This window comes from Bos javanicus, chromosome 1 (genome assembly GCF_032452875.1).
Source record: "Bos javanicus breed banteng chromosome 1, ARS-OSU_banteng_1.0, whole genome shotgun sequence".
Classification (NCBI taxonomy): Eukaryota; Metazoa; Chordata; class Mammalia; order Artiodactyla; family Bovidae; genus Bos; species Bos javanicus.
In genome coordinates, this window is record NC_083868.1 from 143,372,735 (window position 1) to 143,391,094 (window position 18,360).

Sequence of the window (18,360 nt, forward strand, 5' to 3'; positions counted from 1 at the left end):
GAGGATTGGAGTTTCAGCTTCAACATCAGTCCTTCCAATGAACACCCAGGACTAATGTCCTTTAGGATGGAATGGTTGGATCTCCTTGCAGTCCAAGGGACTCTCAAGAGTCTTCTCCAACACCACAGTTCAAAAAAATCAATTCTTCTGCACTCAGCTTTCTTTATAGTCCAACTCTCACATCCATACATGACTACTGGAAAAGCCATAGCCTTGACTAGACGGACCTTTGTTGGTAAGGTAATGTCTCTGCTTTTTAATATGCTGTCTAGGTTGGTCATAACTTTCCTTCCAAGGAGCAAGCATCTTTTAATTTCATGTCTTCAATCTCCTGTTTGACCACTTCCAATTTACCTTGATTCATGGACCTAACATTCCAGGTTCCTAAGCAATATTGTTCTTTACAGCATTGGACTTTACTTCCATCACCAGTCACATCCACAACTGGCTGTTGCTTTCACTTTGGCTCCATCTCTTCATTCTTTCTGGAGCTATTTCTCCACGCTTCTCCAGTAGCATACAGGGCAGGTACAGACCTGGGGAGCTCATCTTTCAGTGTCATATCTTTTTGCATTTTCATACTGTTCTTGGGGTTCTCAAGGCAAGAATACTGAAGTGGTTTGCCATACCCTTCTCCAGTGAACCACATTTTGTCAGAACTCTCCACCATGACCCATCCTTCTTGGGTGGCCCTACATGGCATGGATCATAGTTTTATTGAGTAAGACAAGGCTGTGATCCAAGTGATCAGTTTAGTTAGTTTTTTGTAATTGTGGTTTTCATTCTGTCTGTCCTCTGATGGATACGGATAAGAGGCTTGTGGAAGCTTTCTGATGGGAGGGACTGGCTGTGGGGGAATCTGGGTCTTATTCTCATAGGCAGGGCCATGCTCAGTAAATCTTTAATTGAATTTTCTGTTGATGGGTACGGCTGTGTTCCCACCCTGTAGTTTGGCCTGAGGCCAAACTATGTTAGGGTACTGGTGGTAACGGTGACCTCCTTCAAAAGGACTCAGGCCAGCACACCCAGGGGCTCCCAGGACTACTGTATTCAGTGCCCTTGACCTCACAGCAGGCCACTGTCAACCACACCTCCACGGAGACTCCTGGACACTCACAAGCAAATCCGGCTCAGTCTCTCGTGGCCTCACTGCTCCTTTCTTCTGGGTTCTGGTGCGCACAAGGTTTTGTTTGTGCCCTGGAATACACAAGTAGAAAGTCAAGAGATACCTGGAGTAACAGGAAAATTTGGCCTTGGAGTACAAAACAAAACAGGTCAAAGGCTAACAGAGTTTTGCCAAGAGAATCCACTGGTCGTAGAAAATATCTCTTCCAATAACACAAGAGAAGACTCTACACATGGACATCACCAGATGGTCAATACCGAAATCAGATTGATTCTATTTTTTGCAGCTGAAGATGGAGAAGCTCTATGGAGAAGTCAGGAAAAACAAGACCGGGAGCTGACTGTGGCTCAGGTCATGAACTCCTTATTGCCAAATTCAGACTTAACTTAAGAAAGTAAGGAAAATCACTAGACCATTCAAGTATGACCTATATCAAATCCCTTAAAATTCTACAGTGGAAGTGACAGATAGATTAAAGGGATTAGATCGATAGAGTTCCTGAAGAACTATGGACAAGGTTCATAACATTGTACAGGATCATGTGATCAAAACCATCACCAAGAAAAATTAATGCAAAAAGGCAAAATGGTTGTCTGCGGAGGCCTTACAAATAGCTGAGAAAAGAAGAGAAGCTACAGGCAAGGGAGAAAAGGAAAGATATACCTATTTGAATGCAGAGTTCCAAAGAATAGCAAGGAGAGGTAAGAAAGCCTTCCTCAGTGGTCAATGCAAAGAAATAGAGGAAAACAATAGAATGGGAAAGACTAGTGATCTCTTCAAGAAAATTAGAAATACTATGGGAATATTTCATGCAAAGATGGGCCCAATAAAGGACGGAAATGGTATGGACCTAACAGAAGCAGAAGATACTAAGAAGAGATGGCAAAAATACACAGAAGAACTATGAAAAAAAAGATCTCAATGAGCCAGATAACCATGATAGTGTGATCACTCACCTAGAGCCAGACATCTTGGAATGTGAAGTCAAGTGGGCCTTAGGAAGCATCACTATGAACAAAGCTAGTGGAGGTGATGGAATTCCAGTTGAGCTATTTGAAATCCTAAAAGAAGATGCCATGGAAGTGCTGCACTCAATATACCAGCAGATTTGGAAAACTCAGCAGTGGCCACAGGACTGGAAAAGTCAATTTTCATTCCAATCCCAAAGAAAGGCAATGCCAAAGAATGTTCAACTACTGCATGATTGCACTCATCTCACATGCTAGCAAACTAATACTCAAAATTCTCCAAGCCAGGCTTCAGCAATATGTGAACCGTGAACTTCCAGATGTTCAAGCTGGATTTAGAAAGGGCAGAGGAACCAGAGATCAAATTGCCCATATCCACTGGATCATCGAAAAAGCAAGAGAGTTCCAGAAAAACATCTACTTCTGCGTCATTGACTATGCTAAAGCCTTTGACTGTGTGGGTCATAACAAACTGTGGAAAATTCTTAAAGAGATGGGAATACCAGACCAGCCGACCTGCCTCCTGAGAAATCTGTATGCAGGTCAGGAAGCAACCATTAGAACTGTTCTATGTTCTAGACATAGAACAACAGACTGTTTCCAAATTGGGAAAGGAGTATATCAAGGGTGCTGTACTGTCACCCTGCTTATTTAACTTCTATGCAGAGTACATCATGAAAAATACTGGGCTGGACGAAGCACAAGCTGGAATCAAGATTGCCACAAGAAATATCAATAACCTCAGATATGCAGATGACACCATCTTTATGGCAGAAAGCAAGGAAGAACTAAAGAGCCTCTTGATGAAAGTGAAAGAGGAGAATGAAAAAGTTGGCATAAAGCTCAACATTAAGAAAACTAAGATCATGGCATCCAGTTTCATCACTTCATGACACATAGATGGGAAAACAATGGAAACAGTGAGAGACTTATTTTGGGGGGCTCCAAAATCACTGAAGATGGTGACTGCAGCCATGAAATTAAATGATGCTTGCTCCTTGGAAGAAAAGCTATGACCCACCTAGAAAGAAAGTATAAGTACAACCCCACTGTGCAACCCCATGGACTGTAGCCCACCAGACTTGTCTCTCCACAGGATTCTCCAGGCCAGAATTCTGGAGTGGGTTACCATTTCCTTCTCCAGGGGATCTTCCCAACCCAGGGATAGAACCCGGGTCTCCTGCATTGCAGGCAGATTCTTTACTGTCTGAGCCACCAGGGAAGCCCCATGACCAAGCTAGACAGCATATTAAAAAAAGTAATGTCCATCTAGTCAAAGCTATGATTTTTCCAGTAGTCATGTATGGATGTGAGAGCTGGACTATAAGGAAAGCTGAGTGCCAAAGAATGGATGCTTTTGAACTGTGATTTTGGAGAAGACTCTTGAGAGTCCCTTGGACTGCAAGGAGATCAAACCAGTCAATCCTAAAGGAAATCAGTCCTGAATATTCATTGGAAGGACTCATGCTGAAGCTGAAACTCCAATCGTTTGGCCACCTGATGCATAGAACTGAGTCATTGGAAAAGACTCTGATGCTGGGAGGATTGAAGGTGAGAGGAGAAGGGGACAACAGAGGATGAGATGGTTGGATGGCATCACTGACTCAATGGTCATGAGTTTGAGCAAGCTCTAGGAGTTGATGATGGACAGGGAAGCCTGATATACTGCAGTCCACGGGGTCGCTAAGAGTTGGACACAACTGAGCGACTGAACTGAACTACAAGATTCTGTTTCCCCAGTCCTGTGGAAGTTCTGTAATCAAATCCCACTGGCCTTCACAGTCAGATTCCTCAGGGGTTCTCAGTCCCTTTGCTAGATCCCCAGGTCTGGGAATCTGTTGTGGGCCCTAGAACTTTTGCAACTGTGTGAGAACTTCTTTGATTTAATTGTTCTCCAGTTTGTAGATCGGCTGCTCAGAGCAAACTCTAGTAGATGGTGAAGGACAGGAAAGCCTAGCGTGTTGTATCCATGGCATTGCAAAGAGTTGGGCACAACTCAGCGACTGAACACACTACACACATGTAGCCCACGACAGACAGGCAGGGAGGCTTCAACAGGGCAGTTGCAAAAATGGAGTCTTCCGTCGGCTTGAACGTATTGCATCTTGTTTTAAGTGAAGGGAGAGACACGGCCTGGCTCCTCGGGGCCAAGGCTGCAGTGAATGTCAGGGAAATGTCAGGAGGCTCAATGCCCCCGTCCCTGGATCTAATCCATGTGGGGGGAGCACCCCCCAACCCCTAGCTGCAGGTCCATGCTCACAGCACTTGCAGAGGGGAGCATGGAGCCTGTGCCCCAGGCCCCTCAGGCCTCCACAGGGGACAACTGGTCTCTCTCTGAAAGGCCTGCTCTGGTTCCCGCGAAGCCGCGTCCCTCGGCACAAACAGTGCTGACACAGGCCCTGCCTGGCCGTTCACAGCCGGAGCAGAGCCAGTTCTCCAAATGAGAGACAAATATAGCTGCCACCTCTAACCATCCAGCAGCACCTGTTCGGATGCCCCTTCATCCCCTTCTACTCAGACCCTCCCTCTGAAAAGGAAAACTCCAGTCAGTGCCAGTTCCCTGACCCCTGGAGTGTGGTGGGGACCCAGCGTGGCTCCCTGACCCCTGGAGTGTGGTGGGACCCAGCATGGCTCCCTGACCCCTAGAGTGTGGTGGGGACCCAGCGTGGCTCTCTGATCCCCCGGAGTGTGGTGGGGATACAACGTGGTTCTTAGGCCCTGGAGGCAGCTCCTGTCAGCCATGGGGCTTCCTCTACCTGTGTTCCCTCCGCAGCCTCACTGTTGAGTGACAGGGAGGTGCCTGGGGGTGTCCACGCCCAGGCAAGCCCCTCTCAGTTCCCAGGCTCCATGTCAATTCCAAAAGATGTTCTTTCTGCTCTTGGAAAGTCTAAGGGATAAGTCGGTGGAAGACTGCGGGGGCTCGGGGCTGGGGTGGTCAGGCCTGGCAGGAGTCTGAGCAGGTACAGGGTGGCCCCCAGAGGCAGACCTGGGGATCCCAGCCTCCTCTAGACCTCAGCTTACTCCCCAAAGCTGGGTCTGTCTGCATAGTGGTGAGGAGGAGCATCAGCTCCCACGTACAGAGTCTCGGGCAACACTGGGAGGACACACTTGCTGAGTATCCTAAAAGTTCTTTCCCAGCAGAGTGATGTGCAAACCCAGGGGTTTGCTGTAACTATGCCAGTTTCCCCATCAATCGCCTAGCAGTCAGGGGCTAACCTCAGTCAGGTCCCTCCGACTTGCTGGAAGAAATTCAGTTGACTCTTTCCTTCTGGGCCGCTTCCTACCACCAAGTCTGAAATACGACCAAGGCAAAGCCAGGCCTGGGTTTGGCACAGAACATCCTTTCAGCACGGCCCTTCTGTGTCAGGATGCACAAGCCCAGGGCTGCCAGGCCAGGAACTGGCCCTGGTCAGGACGCAAGGCTTGGGGAGCAGGGTGTGGCCTGGGGAAGCTCAGGGAGCTTGGGGCAGTCCTGGCTCAAGCGGGCTTGGGCTGCTCCTCTGCCTCTGTCCTAGCCAGCCCTGGTCTGGCCTCAATCCAGGCAGATGCCCACAAGCTCTGTCTCCCTGCTCCACGGGCCCCAGACAGCTGGTATTCACTGCTTACTCCCAGCTCTGGACCAAGCACTCCACCCAGTTTTCACCTCCTTCACTCCACAAACCTGAGGGCTCTCGGTGTGAATTCTACTGTGCAGATGAGGAAACAGAGGCTCTGAGAGGCCTGGAAGTTGCCTGCAGCTGAGAAGGGGAGGTAAAGCCAGGATTCACACCCGGGGCAGAGTCTGACTGTGGCCCGCATCCCACTGATGGCTTCCAGGTATCACCGTCCATTCTTCAGAAACCCTCAGTCAGAGGGCACGGTGATGACGGGGGGGCATTCTTCTCTGAAACCCGCTCCAGAGCTGAAATGCTGTTGGCAGCACCAGAGACAGACTCAGACAAGAGCTGTTGGCTGTTGCTGCCGTCAAGGGTTCTGCCAGGCGGGCCCACTGGGCTCTGGTCTGGGCCCTCCAATGACTGGTAGTGTTGCCCTATATAGTCTCTCCCGCAGCCCAGCTTCCTCACCTGCTGTAGAGTCCCTGGGCCCCTTCCAGCCCTAGCCACTCCAGTCCTGAGCTCTCAGAAGTCCCGGCCCTGCAAGCAGGAGGCAGAGAGGGGCCTGGTGGAGGATGTGGGGGGCTGACTGTCAGCCAGGAGGCCAGCGGAATCCATGGGACACAACCTCAGCTTCTCCCCAGTGGGACCTGAGGCCCCCGAGGTGGGTTTCTCTGTGCCACTCGAGTCCAAGGCAGGTTGGCCAGGAGGCTGAGCCCTCCCATAGCCTCCTGATCAAAGAGGTACCAGGACCTTAAGGGGAGCAGGACCGAGTAGATGGGCCCTCGGTGCCCTCCCATAGCCTCCTGATCAAAGAGGTACCAAGAACCCTAAGGGGAGCAGGACCAAGTAGGTGGGCCCTCGGTGCCATGCAGGGCCCTGGGGACAGGGGTAAAGAACTCCCGAGACATGGAGGCTCAGGATCAGCACGTGGCTTGGAAATGTAACCTGCCCAACCCCCACGCAAGTGGAGGACTGGCCCTCCCACGACTCCTGTCAAGAAACAAAACTCAACCTAGAGAACTTGAAGATCTAATTGGCTTTATTCAATGATGCTGGGTCCAAGGGCAGCATCCTGTCTGTCTAGTAAACAGAAGGGCTGTTCAAAGTGGAAGGTTTTATAGGCAGAAGGAGAGTGGGACCAGAAGGTATCAATAAAAGAAAAGAAAGGATAGTTTGGGGCAAGGCCCTAGTCTGCCCAAACTTCCCTGGTGGGCTTCCCTGGGGGCTCAGACGGTAAAGAATCTGCCTGCAATGCAGGAGACCCAGGTCCATTCCCTGGAGATCTTGTGGAGAAGGGAATGGCAACCCACTCCAGCATTCTTGCCTGGAGAGTTCCATGGACAGAGGGGCCTGGCGGGCTACAGTCCATGGAGTCCTGAAGAGTTAGACACAACTGAACGACTGACACTTTAACTTTCTTTTTCTAGTCTGCCCAAACCACACCAACCAGCCCCTCCTCAGCCCGCTGGCCTTGCCTCGCCCGTGCTTTCCACAGGGAACCACGGAACTCCTGCCTGCGTTCCCCACCTCTGTCCCCACCCCTGCCTCCTGCCCAGCCCTACTGCTTCCTCACTGGGCCCTCATGGTCTGCCGTCCCCCTGCTCGTGGGACCTATGAGAAGAAAGTCTTTCTAATAGCAGTCGGCTCCTGGTGTGTCGGCCTCACTATTTCAGAGAATAATGAAACCAACCATCATATAAAAACATCCCCTGCACAGGCCTGGAGACTTCCTAGGCCAGGGGTGGCCTTCCCCCTTGACCCCAGTGGACAGAGGTGTGAGCTGAGTGACCCCAAAGGCCCTCTAACGGTGGGGATCTGGTGTCTTGCTGGCCCCCTGCCCTCAGGCCCTACTGTGCACCTCCCATCTCACTGGCAGGGAGGCTCAGCCACCCTGCAGTGGCTGAGCGAAGCCAGGGCTGTCAAGGGGCTGCTCGGGGATTCCAGAGAGGAGCTGGTCATGGAGAGAGCTGTTTTTTTGACACCCCTTGGGTCAACCCTGGAGCCACTACCTGAGCACCCCAGATACTGCAGAGGAAAGGGGAGCCCCAGTAATGGCCCCTGGACCGAAACCCCTGGACCAGCAAGACTTGGGCAACATCGCTTATGCCAGCCCCTCCTTCACACTCGCAGTCAGAACCTCAGTCTGGGTTGGGGCACTGGTGCCTCTTCATTTCCACCCTCCTCCCAGGGTTCACACTCCACCTCTGCTTCTATTCCAGCACATTCTGCCAGAGTGACTGCCGAAGCCACAGCCAACGCTTCCGTTGTCCATGATCCTGTAATCCCTCCGCGTTCCCTTCAGAATATGCCGCCCCTGGACCGTGCGGGCCTGCCAAGCCTGAGCATCCCCACCTGTCAGCCTCCTGCCCCCTCCACCCCCAGCAGCCGGTGACTCAGCACCACTAATCCCCCAGCTCTGTCCCCCAGGAGCCGCTTGGTGCTCTGCTGGTGCTGGAATCCAGCCGCTGCGTCTTCAGATTCCGCGTTGCTGTAACCGCCTCCACCTGCCAGCTGCTTCCCTCTGCCCTGACCTCCAGGGTCCTCGCTGCCTGGCCAGGGGCAGGGAACCCAGGCCTCTGCTTGCCTGAGTGAGGCTGCCCCTGGGGGAGGCGGTTTCAACCCTCAGCTCAGGGCTCCTCGGGGCTGGGCAAGGATGGGGTGTCTCCTTTACAGAAAAGCAGACCTGGGATGTCCCTAAGTGTTTTCCAAAGTCCTCAGGAACAAGGATGGTCCTGCCGTGGAGTGGAGGGCTCAAGCAGGAGGTGGTCAAGATTCTTAGCAAGAGTCACGATGGGCCACGACAGCGTCTGCACTGAATGCCTGACCACAGCAGAGGAGAGGTGATCTGGCTCCAAACAAGACCTGGGTGATGCTTGAGCAAACGGACATCAGAGGGAGCCATGCTGGAAACGGGCTGACATGGACCACACTCTGCCCGGCTGATGCCTCCCCCAATGTCCTGGCAGGACTTGCCTCCCTGGGCTCCTCAGGGAATGTCTGGTGGGTTAGGTTTCCATCAGTAGTTCTGACTTCAAAAGGGTGGCAGCTCCCTGTCTGGTCAGAGTCCCTAAGACCAGAAGCCCGGGCCCCGGCAGAGTCGGGAAACATGATCCCAGGCGAGAGCCACACGCCAGCTTCCCGGACCTCTGCCAGGCACCTGTTCTGTGACCCAAGATAGCCAGGCAGGAGGGAGGGCTGCTAATGCCCTTCCTCGAGACTGGACCCCTACAGATATGGGGGGCTCTGGGCAGGGCCAGTCAGGTGGCTTGGCCAGCTCCAGGTTTGACTTTTAATGTGGGCCCTCTTGGGCAGCCAGCCTGGGGGGGGTCCTGCCGCCAGGCCCCTCCTGTCATTTACTGGGAGAGCATGTCCTGCGCGCCTTCTCATCCTCATTCCCCAAACTTCGAACTTTTTGAGTCCCCTGCAATTCATTCCTTTTCAATCAATACAGACCGACCTGGAGATACTGAGAGCTTGTCTCCAGATAACCACAATAAAGGGCTTCCCTGGTGGCTCAGATGGTAAAGAATCTGCCTGAGATGCAGGAGACTCAGGTTCGATCCCTAGGTCAGAAAGATCCCCTGGAGAAGGAAATGGCAACCCACTCCAGTATTCTCGCCTGGAAAATCCCATGGGCAGAGAAGCCTGGTGAGTTACAGTCCATTAAGTCACAAAGAGTCGGACACGACTGAGCGACTGACACTTTCACTTTCAATCACAATAAAGCCAGTCACACGAATTTGTTTTGTGTTGTGTCTATGTTGTAGTTGATTAAGTGTGAAATAGCATTATGTCTTTTTATTATTTTTTTGCATTATGTCTTTTTAAAAAGTGCATACCTTAATTAAAAATGTCATCGCTAAAAAAAAAATGCTAAACATCATCTGAACCTTCCGCGAATTGTAATCTTTTTGTAATCACACCATCAAGGTCGCTCATCACAGCTCATCATAACAAATATACTAATAGTGAAAAAGTTTGAAATATTGTGAGAATTACCAAAATGTGACCCAGAGATGTAAATGCTGTTGGAAAAATGGTGCTAATAGAGTTGCTCAACTCAGCGTTTCCACAAAACTTCCTTTGCAAAAAACATAGTATCTATAAAGCACGAGAAGGCAGCAGAAGATTTGCTGTTATTGTGTTTCTAGGATGACGCGTGCTGCTGCATGTAACCATGGGCCATTCTTTTCCAGTGCTGTATACTATTCTATCAGTTCAGCCACTCAGTGGTGTCTGACTCTTTGCGACCCCATGGACTGCAGCACACCAGGCTTCCCTGTCCATCACCATCTCCTGGAGTTTGCTCAAACTCATGTCCATCGAGTCGGTTATGCCATCCAATCATCTCATACTATTTTATACCACAACCCCATATCACCTGTGATGAGCAGAGCACCTGTAACATTCTTATATGTGTGTTCCGGTACATGCGTGGCTATGTACCCAACTCAGGACCCTTCTCTCTCTTACTTCTATTATTCGGCCAACTGGGCACAGCTGGGGCCATGGACAAAGAATGGAGTGCAGGGCCTGGCAGAGCACCCCTGGTGACAGGAGGTGTCCAAATCAATGCATGTACGTTTCTCCAGGTTATTGATCAGTTTCTGAATCATCGCACCTGCATTCTCAAGACAAGGGGCCCTTCCAGGTAGAACATATCAGCTTTTGCAAAAATCAGTCAAAAGGAATGCCTAGAAAATTGAAATAAAGAAGCCAAGGTATGCAAACCACAAGGCTAGTGTTCCTACTGCTGTGTTCAAAGCCCTGGAGGCACTCATGGGGTGGCTGTCAGCAGCTGAGAGCACCCTCGGTGTGGGTGTCCCACCCCTGGGCAGTGACGAGCGCTTCTCAAGTGGCCTCGGTGGCCACCTTTGCATAGCTGTGCAGCCCGGGTGCAGCTGGGCTTCCACTGCTCAGGGCCCAGCCTCATCTGTGACGAAGGGAGCAAACCGGCACCGGCTCTGGCTTCCAGAACTCCATGGGTTCCCACATCAGTGTGTATGCTGCGGCTCCTTGGAAGTGGAGAACTGGGGAGGGTGTGAGGAGAGGGGCCTGGTGCCCCACACCCAGATATCCCAGACATCAGAAACTGGCTTTGGAGGCTCTATCCAGACTACAGATGGCATGCTGTTTGGGGCATTGGTTTTGATAACTTGATTTTTTAAAACATTTATTTATTTCTGGCTGCACCGAGTTTTCATTTTTATGCATGGGCTTTCTCTAGTTACAGCAAGCAGGGGCTCCTCTGTAGTTGTGGTGCGTGGGTTTCTCATTGCAGTGGCTTCTCTTGTTGCAGCACATGGGCTCTAGTGGGTAGGGCTCAGTGGTTGGGACACACGGGCTTAGTTGCTCAGCAGTATGTGGGATCTTCTGGGACCAGGAATCAAACCTGTGTCCCCTGTGTTGGCAGGCGGATTCTTAACCAGTGGACCACCGAGGAAGTATTTGAGTTTTTTAAATCACATACTGTAGTGAGTAGAATACTGGGTGCCTCAAATTCATGTCGACTCAGAATCTCAGAATGTGGCCTTATGTGGAAATGACATCTGTGCAGGTGCCGCCAAGCTGAGACAAGGTCACACTCGAGTAGGTGGCCCTTCTTCAGTGACTGTTCTCACAGGAAGAGCGGAATCTGGGCCCAGAGGAGAAGCCTCGTGACCATGCAGGTGGGACTGGAGGGCTGCAGCCAGGAGTAAACGAACCCAGGGGATCACCAGCAACGCTGGAAGCTGGCGGAGGCAGGACGGACCCTCTCTTTAGGGCTTTGGAGACGGCACGGCCCTGCCTACACCTAGATTTAGGATTCTGGCCCCCAGAACTGGGAGAGATTTAAGTGTCTCTTGTTTTAAGCGTCTGGTTTGTGACCTTTGTTCAGTGGCTTCTGGAGACTCGTACAGGAACCCTCAGCTGTGGGGAGGATCCCATCCGCAGGGGGTTCTGTATCTCCCAAGCTTGTCTGAGGCCCTCTTCACACAAGGCCACCTCTCACTGGAGCTGACAGCAGGCAGCTGCCACCTTACTGGGAACACCGCCTTGTCCTCAAAGTCCCCGCCTCAGCACCCAGCCACTCGGGAACTGCTGCTTGCAGGGCGCTGGCCCAGGCCTGCCACCTCCTCACGCCTAAGGGTGATCCCTGGGGGGAAATGAGCGGGGCTGCACCAGGCTGGGCTCCTCACTGCTCTGGCCTTCTAGGAACGTCACCCCCAGGCCAGCCGCCAGCAACAAAGGGAGCGCTGGAAAACTCACCACCAAAGTCCTTTTATGACGAGGATGGGTGTTCTGTGATTGCCAAAGAAACGACATTTCTGTGTACCCGCCAGGCAGGCTGACATTTGAAAGGCTGATGATACCAAGTGGTGTTACTGGGATTTCTTCGGCCTGCTGGGGTGGAGGTGAACAGACATCCAACTTGGAATTGTTGTTGTTCAGTCGGTAAGTTGTGTCTGACTCTTTGTGACCCCTGGACTGCAGCACACCAGGCTTCCCTGTCTATCACCAGCTCTCAGAGTTTGCTCAAACTCATGTCCGTTGATGATGCCATCCAACCATCTCATCCTCTGTCCTCCTCTTCTCCTCCTGTCTTCAATCTTTCCCAGTATCAGGGTCTTTTCCAGTGAGTCAGCTCTTTGCATCAGGTGGCCAAAGTATTGGAGCTTCAGCTTCAGCATCAGTCCTTCCAATGAATATTCAGGACTGATTTCCTTTAGGATTGACTGATTTGATCTCCTTGCTGTCCCAGGGACTCTCAAGCACCGCAGTTCAAAAGCATCAATTCTTCGACGCTCAGCCTTCTTTATGGTCCAACTCTCATATCTGTACATGACTACTGGAAAAACCGCAGTTTTAACTACACGGACCTTTGTTGGCAAAGTGACGTCTCTGCTTTTTAATATGCTGTTTAGGTTTGTCATAGCTTTCCTTCCAAGGAGCAAGTGTCTTTTAATTCCATGGCTGAGGTCACCATCCATGGTGATTTTGGAGCCCAAGAAAATAAAGCCTGTCATTGTTTCCACTTGTTCCCCTTCTATTTGCCCTGAAGTGATGCCAGTTGGAATAGGCCCCTTGAGACCCAGTGATCCCACAGCAGATTATACACCCAGTAGAAACGAGAGTGATGTCACGGACAGTGTGATCAGGACCCTTCTGGGTAGTCTTGGTCCTCCAGGCTTATTCAAAACCTGGGACCACCTGAATGTCCCCCAACAACAGAGGGAGAGATGACTGGCAGTCTGGTCACCGGCAATACAGCCCTCTGGGGAAAGAGTCGACCACTGCTGCCTGGGGCCGCACGGAGGGCATGAGCGGTGGTGGTATGTGAAGGGCTGGATGGTGTGAAGGTCAACGTGAGGACAGGCTCTGATGGAGGTCAGAGGTCAGGAGAGTGGATATCCTTGGGAGTGGTGACTGGCAGGGGACTGGAGGGGTTACCAGGGGCCCTTGGTGGGTGCCGCTGTCAATGTGACCCCTTTACACAATGGCGGTTACGTGGGTGTAGACATGAAAATGCACAGGCTGAATCCTCAGGATTTGTGTCTCTTATGGTAAGTTACATCTTGATTTCAAAATGCTTTTAAAAAGTTCTCGTTTAGCTAGTCACAACCTACACTGGAGTGGAGCTGGGGAGCAGAGTCTCCAGGGCCCCCCAGGAAACTCACTGGTCTTACCCTGGGGTTCTCTCTGTGGGGCTCAAGTGAGCAAGCTGGCAGGGGCGAGGGGATAGAGTCCTGGCAGCCTCATTTCTGAGCCCCCCACCTTGGCTCTACAGAAGCAGGGGCAGAGCAGGTCTGCCCATGTGACAAGGGTCAGCTGCGTGTGTGTGGTGTGCCAGGGGTGCTGACGGCTCAAGGCTCCAGGGACTGGACAGTAAGCTATGCCTTAGGGTGCCCACAGCCCCCGATTGGCCAAGGAGGTGGACTCAGGACCGCAGGAGGATCCCAGAGCCCTGGTGACCCTGTGTCTGGGCTGGAGAATGAGGACGTTCTCAGGGTCAGGGGAGAGTTCCCAGGGCAGAGCAGTGGAGGCGTGTGGGGAGCGGGTTCTTCTGAGGGGGAAGCCCTCATGAGATGACCAGAGGCAAGAAAGTCCTGGATGCTCGAGGGACTGTGGGGGAGACGTACCAGGTGTGAAGTACCCCCCCCACACACCCCTCCCCATGGGGCGCCCAACTCCACCAGAAGCTCTGCTGTGCCCCCACCACCCAAGACCCCGCGCAGGTTCTCGCGTCTGAGACTCAGTATCATCAAAGGCAATACTGGAGAAACAGGGGTGCCTGCCTCCAAGTTGTGGTTAAAATTAAATGCTAGGAACATGCCAAGCATTTCCATGGTGCAGAAGGTCAGCAGTGACCTCCTTTTACCAACAGGTGGATGATGTTTGCTGAAGTTCACGATCAAGAGAACTGAATCGGAGGTGATGATGGCAAGGGGGTGTCATGAATGACACGAGACTCACCTGCCCCCTTCCTGGGCAGGCGAAGCTCATCCTTAGCAGGACCACCTCAGGTTCTCTCTGCATGAACAGCCCCAGCATCTATGTCCAGATCACAGACCACTCCCACCCCGGAGCTGGGGCTACATTGTGTGCTGAGTGCCTTCCTTGCAGGAAGACTGGCAGCCTGTTTTAGCTTATCTTACGTGGCGATTTAGTCACTAAGTCACGTCCAACTCTTATGACCCCATGGACTGTAACCTGCCAGGCTCCTCTGTCCATGGGACTCTCCAGGCAAGAATGCTAGAGTGGGTTGCCATTCCCTTCTCCAGGGGATCTTCCCAACCCAGGGATCAAACCTGAGTCGCCTACAACACAGGCAGACTCTTTACCGACTGAGCTAGGAGGGAAGCCCAGCCTCCAATATCTTATCGTACAATCTTACTTTAATATCATTTTCCCTGCAGGTTGGATGCCTTTCTAAATCAGGGCTTTGCAGGCAGCCTGGGGCTCATTGAATGGTCAGTGAGGCCTGGTTACACCAGCCTTGTGCTCAGCTCTGGATTAAGTCACCTGCCGCAGACCACGTTCCCTCTGGAGCCATCTGTGGTGGGGAGGGTCATCCCTACCCAACCCACAGGCACACACGTGAGTCAGCACACATGCCCAATCTGCACGTCCCAAGGAGCCAGGAGAAGCCGCCCCTCTGAGCACTTAGCGCTTGGCCAGCCAGGGCTGCACTTGGCTCCCAGACACACCTGAGCACTGGTGGATCGGACAGCCCTTGTCAGCTTCGGCGACTCATCCAATACCTCTATCCACTTAAAATTCACCTCCACTCCCTGGTCAACATAAGCATTTCTAAAATCAAAGGAGATTCTAGCTGGAAAAGGCAAGTGATGAATCTCAGTGTGCCAAGCAGAGCAGACTCAAGTGTCACCAGCCTGAGGGGCAGGTCCTGAGAGTCCCCCACGGCAGCAGGGACTGCACGGCAGGGATGGGGCCAGGTCTGCCGGGAGGGGTGAGGCCCAGGGAACTGCGGGCGCCCCTACTCTCAGGCGCCAGTGGTCCTGAGGTCCTCGGCCCCCTCCTCTCTCAGGAGTTCCAGTTTAGGTGATAAAACACAGAACCTGATTGAGGGTGCTGCCCTCTGTGAGCTGGGGGTAAGAAAGGCGGCAAGTAGGTCCTCCTGTGGGGAGGAGGTGATGCCGGGACAGCCTCCTGGCCAGGACTGGCCATCAGGGACCTCCACCCCAGCAGGGAGGTCCACATGTGGCCAGGACACCCTGGGTGTCCAGGGGCTGAAGGGAAATGGAGACAACCTTCTCCTCCGTAAGCTCACCCATTGGCAGCTGTTTCTCCCAGGGCTTCCCAAGTGCGGGAGAATGCACAGCTCCTAGGGGTCATCCCTTGAGCCCAGGGTCCACTGACCACTAGCCCACATGGAAGCTCCGTCAGGTTCCATGGGAGAAGCACAGAGGCACGTCTGTGGGGCTGAGACTCCGGGGGGCAGATTCCCACCGAGAGTTCAGAACCTGAGTGTGGGGCCCTGGGGACACCCATCTGGCTGTCGGAACTGGGCAGGACCCCAGAAAAGGAGGCTGGGGACAGGCATGGCACGAGAGTCCTGGGGCCGCCACGGCAAAGCGCCTGGACCCAGCAGCTCACACAAGACACCCTCATTGTCTCTCAGTCTGGAGCCCAGAGTCTGAGGTCATGGCGGGCCAGGCTGGCTACACGGGGCTATGATGGAGAACCTGCCCTGGGCGTGCTCTCTCCAGCCTCCAGTGCTGGCTAACCACCTAGGTTCCTTGGTTTTGAGGGGTCTCAGCTAGGCCCTGAGAAGAGGGGATCTTGGGGGGCTCAGGGGTTCCACAAGACGCTGCCTGGCCAGGGCAGGACCCCCACATGCCCTGAGACCCGCCTCAGTGACCATGGAGCCCCAGCTCTGCAGCCCACAAAATAGAGCTTGAGGATGAGACGTGGCCCCTCCAAGCCAGGCGAGGGGCAGGGGACTGTCGTGACCAGGGAGGACAGGGCCCAAGGAAAGTCACGGCCAGTCAGCCCTCAGGACCGCAGCCTGGAACTCCCGCCCTCATCCTCGTTAGTGGAGTCAGAATCACTCAGAAATCTAGTTGTCGTTCAGTTGCTAAGTCATGTCTGACTCTTTGTGACCCCATGGACTGCAGCACGCCAGGCTTCCCCGTCCTTCACCATCCCCCAGAGTTTGCTCAGACTCATGTCTGTTGAGTCAGTGATGCCATCCAACCATCTCATCCTCTATCGCCCCCTTCTCCTTTTGCCCTCAATCTTTCCCAACATCAGGGTCTTTTCCAGTGAGTCGGCTCTTCACATCAGGTGGCCAAAGGATTGGAGCTTCAGCTTCAGCATCAGTCTTTCCAATGAATGTGTGTTAGTTGCTCAGTTATGTCCAACTCTGTGACCCCATGGACTGTAGCCCACCAGACTCCTCTATCCATGGGCTTCTCCAGGCAAGTGTACTGGAGTGGGTTGCCATTTCCTTCTCCAGGGGATCTTCCCAACCCAGAGACTGAACATGGTCTCCCACATTGCAGGCAGACTCTTCATCATCTGAGCCATCAGAGAAGCCCCCTTCCAATGGATATTCAGGGTTGATTTCCTTTAGGATTGACTGATTTGAATTCCTGTGTCCAAGGGACTCTCAAGAGTCTTCCCAGGAATTCCCTGGTGGTCCAGTGGTTAGATATACTCAACAGAATGCAGAGTTCCAGATAGTAGCAAGGAGAAATAAGAAAGCCTTATTAAGTGAACAATGCAAAGAAGTAGGAAAACAATAGAGTGAGAAAGACTAGAGATCTCTTTAAGAAAATTGGAGATACCACGGGATTATTTCATGCAAAAATAGGCACAATAAAGGACAAAAATGGCAAGGACCTAACAGAAGCAGAAGAGATTTTTAAAAGGTGGCAAGAATATACAGAAGAACTGTACAAAACAGCTCCTGATGACCCAGAAAACCACAATGGTGTGGTCAGTCACCTAGAGCCGACATCCTGGAATATGAAGTCAAATGGGCCTTAGGAAGCATTACTATGAACAAGGCTAGTGGTGGTGATAGAATTCCAGCTGAGCTGTTTCAAATCCTAAAAGTTGATGCTGTTAAAGTGCTGCACTCATTATGCCAGCAAATTTGGAAAACTCAGCAGTGGCCACAGGACTGGAAAAGGTCAGTTTTCATTCCAATCCCAAAGAAAGGCAATGTCAAAGAATGTTCAAATTACCTTACAACTGCACTCGTTTCACATGTAAGCAAGATTATGCTCAAAATCCTTCAAGCTAGGCTTCAGCAGTATATAAACTGAGAACTTCCTGATGTACAACCTGGATTTAGAGGAACCAGAGATCAAATTGCCAACATATACTGGATCATAGAAAAAGCAAAGGAATTTTAAAAAATCTACTTCTACTTCATTGACTATGTTAAAGCTTTTGACTGTAGATCATAACAAACTGGAATATTCTTAACGAGATGGTAATATCAGACCACATTACCTGCCTCCTGAGAAAGCTGTATTCAGGACAAGAAGGAACAGTTAGAACTGGACATGGAACAACAGACTGTTTCAAAATTGCGAAAGGAGTATGTCAAGGATGTATATTGTCACCCTGCTTATTTAACGTATGTGCTGCAGTGCCTGGGGTCGCAAAGAGTTGTACACGACCTAGTGACTGAGCAACACCAGTGGTTAGGACTCAGTGCTCTCACTGCCAAGGGTCAAGTTCAATCCCTGGTTGGGGACCTGAGATCCCATCAAAAGAAAGGAAAACAGTCTAGAGGGGGCCGTGAGGGACAAACAGAGGATGGGGACACGGTCTGGGCCACAGAAGATGAGTAGGTCACGTGAGCACAGGTTTCTGAGCTGTGTTTTTCTGCTGCTGCTTCTAGAAGATGCCAAATGGACAGAAGCAGAGTTGGGACTGGTTCGGTGACCACTGTCAGGGGAGCGTGGGGGAAACGGAGGCAGGGCTGTCCAGTCACTGCCTGGGCTGTCTGGGGTGGAGGATCTTCTCCCTGGCCTTCTGTTCATCCTCCATGGACAAGGCAGCTGCCAGTAAGGCCTGACCCCCAGGAACTGATGGTGAGACCTCCAGGGAGGGCACTACCCACCCCAGGGAGCCCTAAGACGTCTATTCGGGAGTCTTATTTTAGTTTGGATTTCTTTTTTTCCTTTTAAACCAAAGCACCTGCAAGATGTCT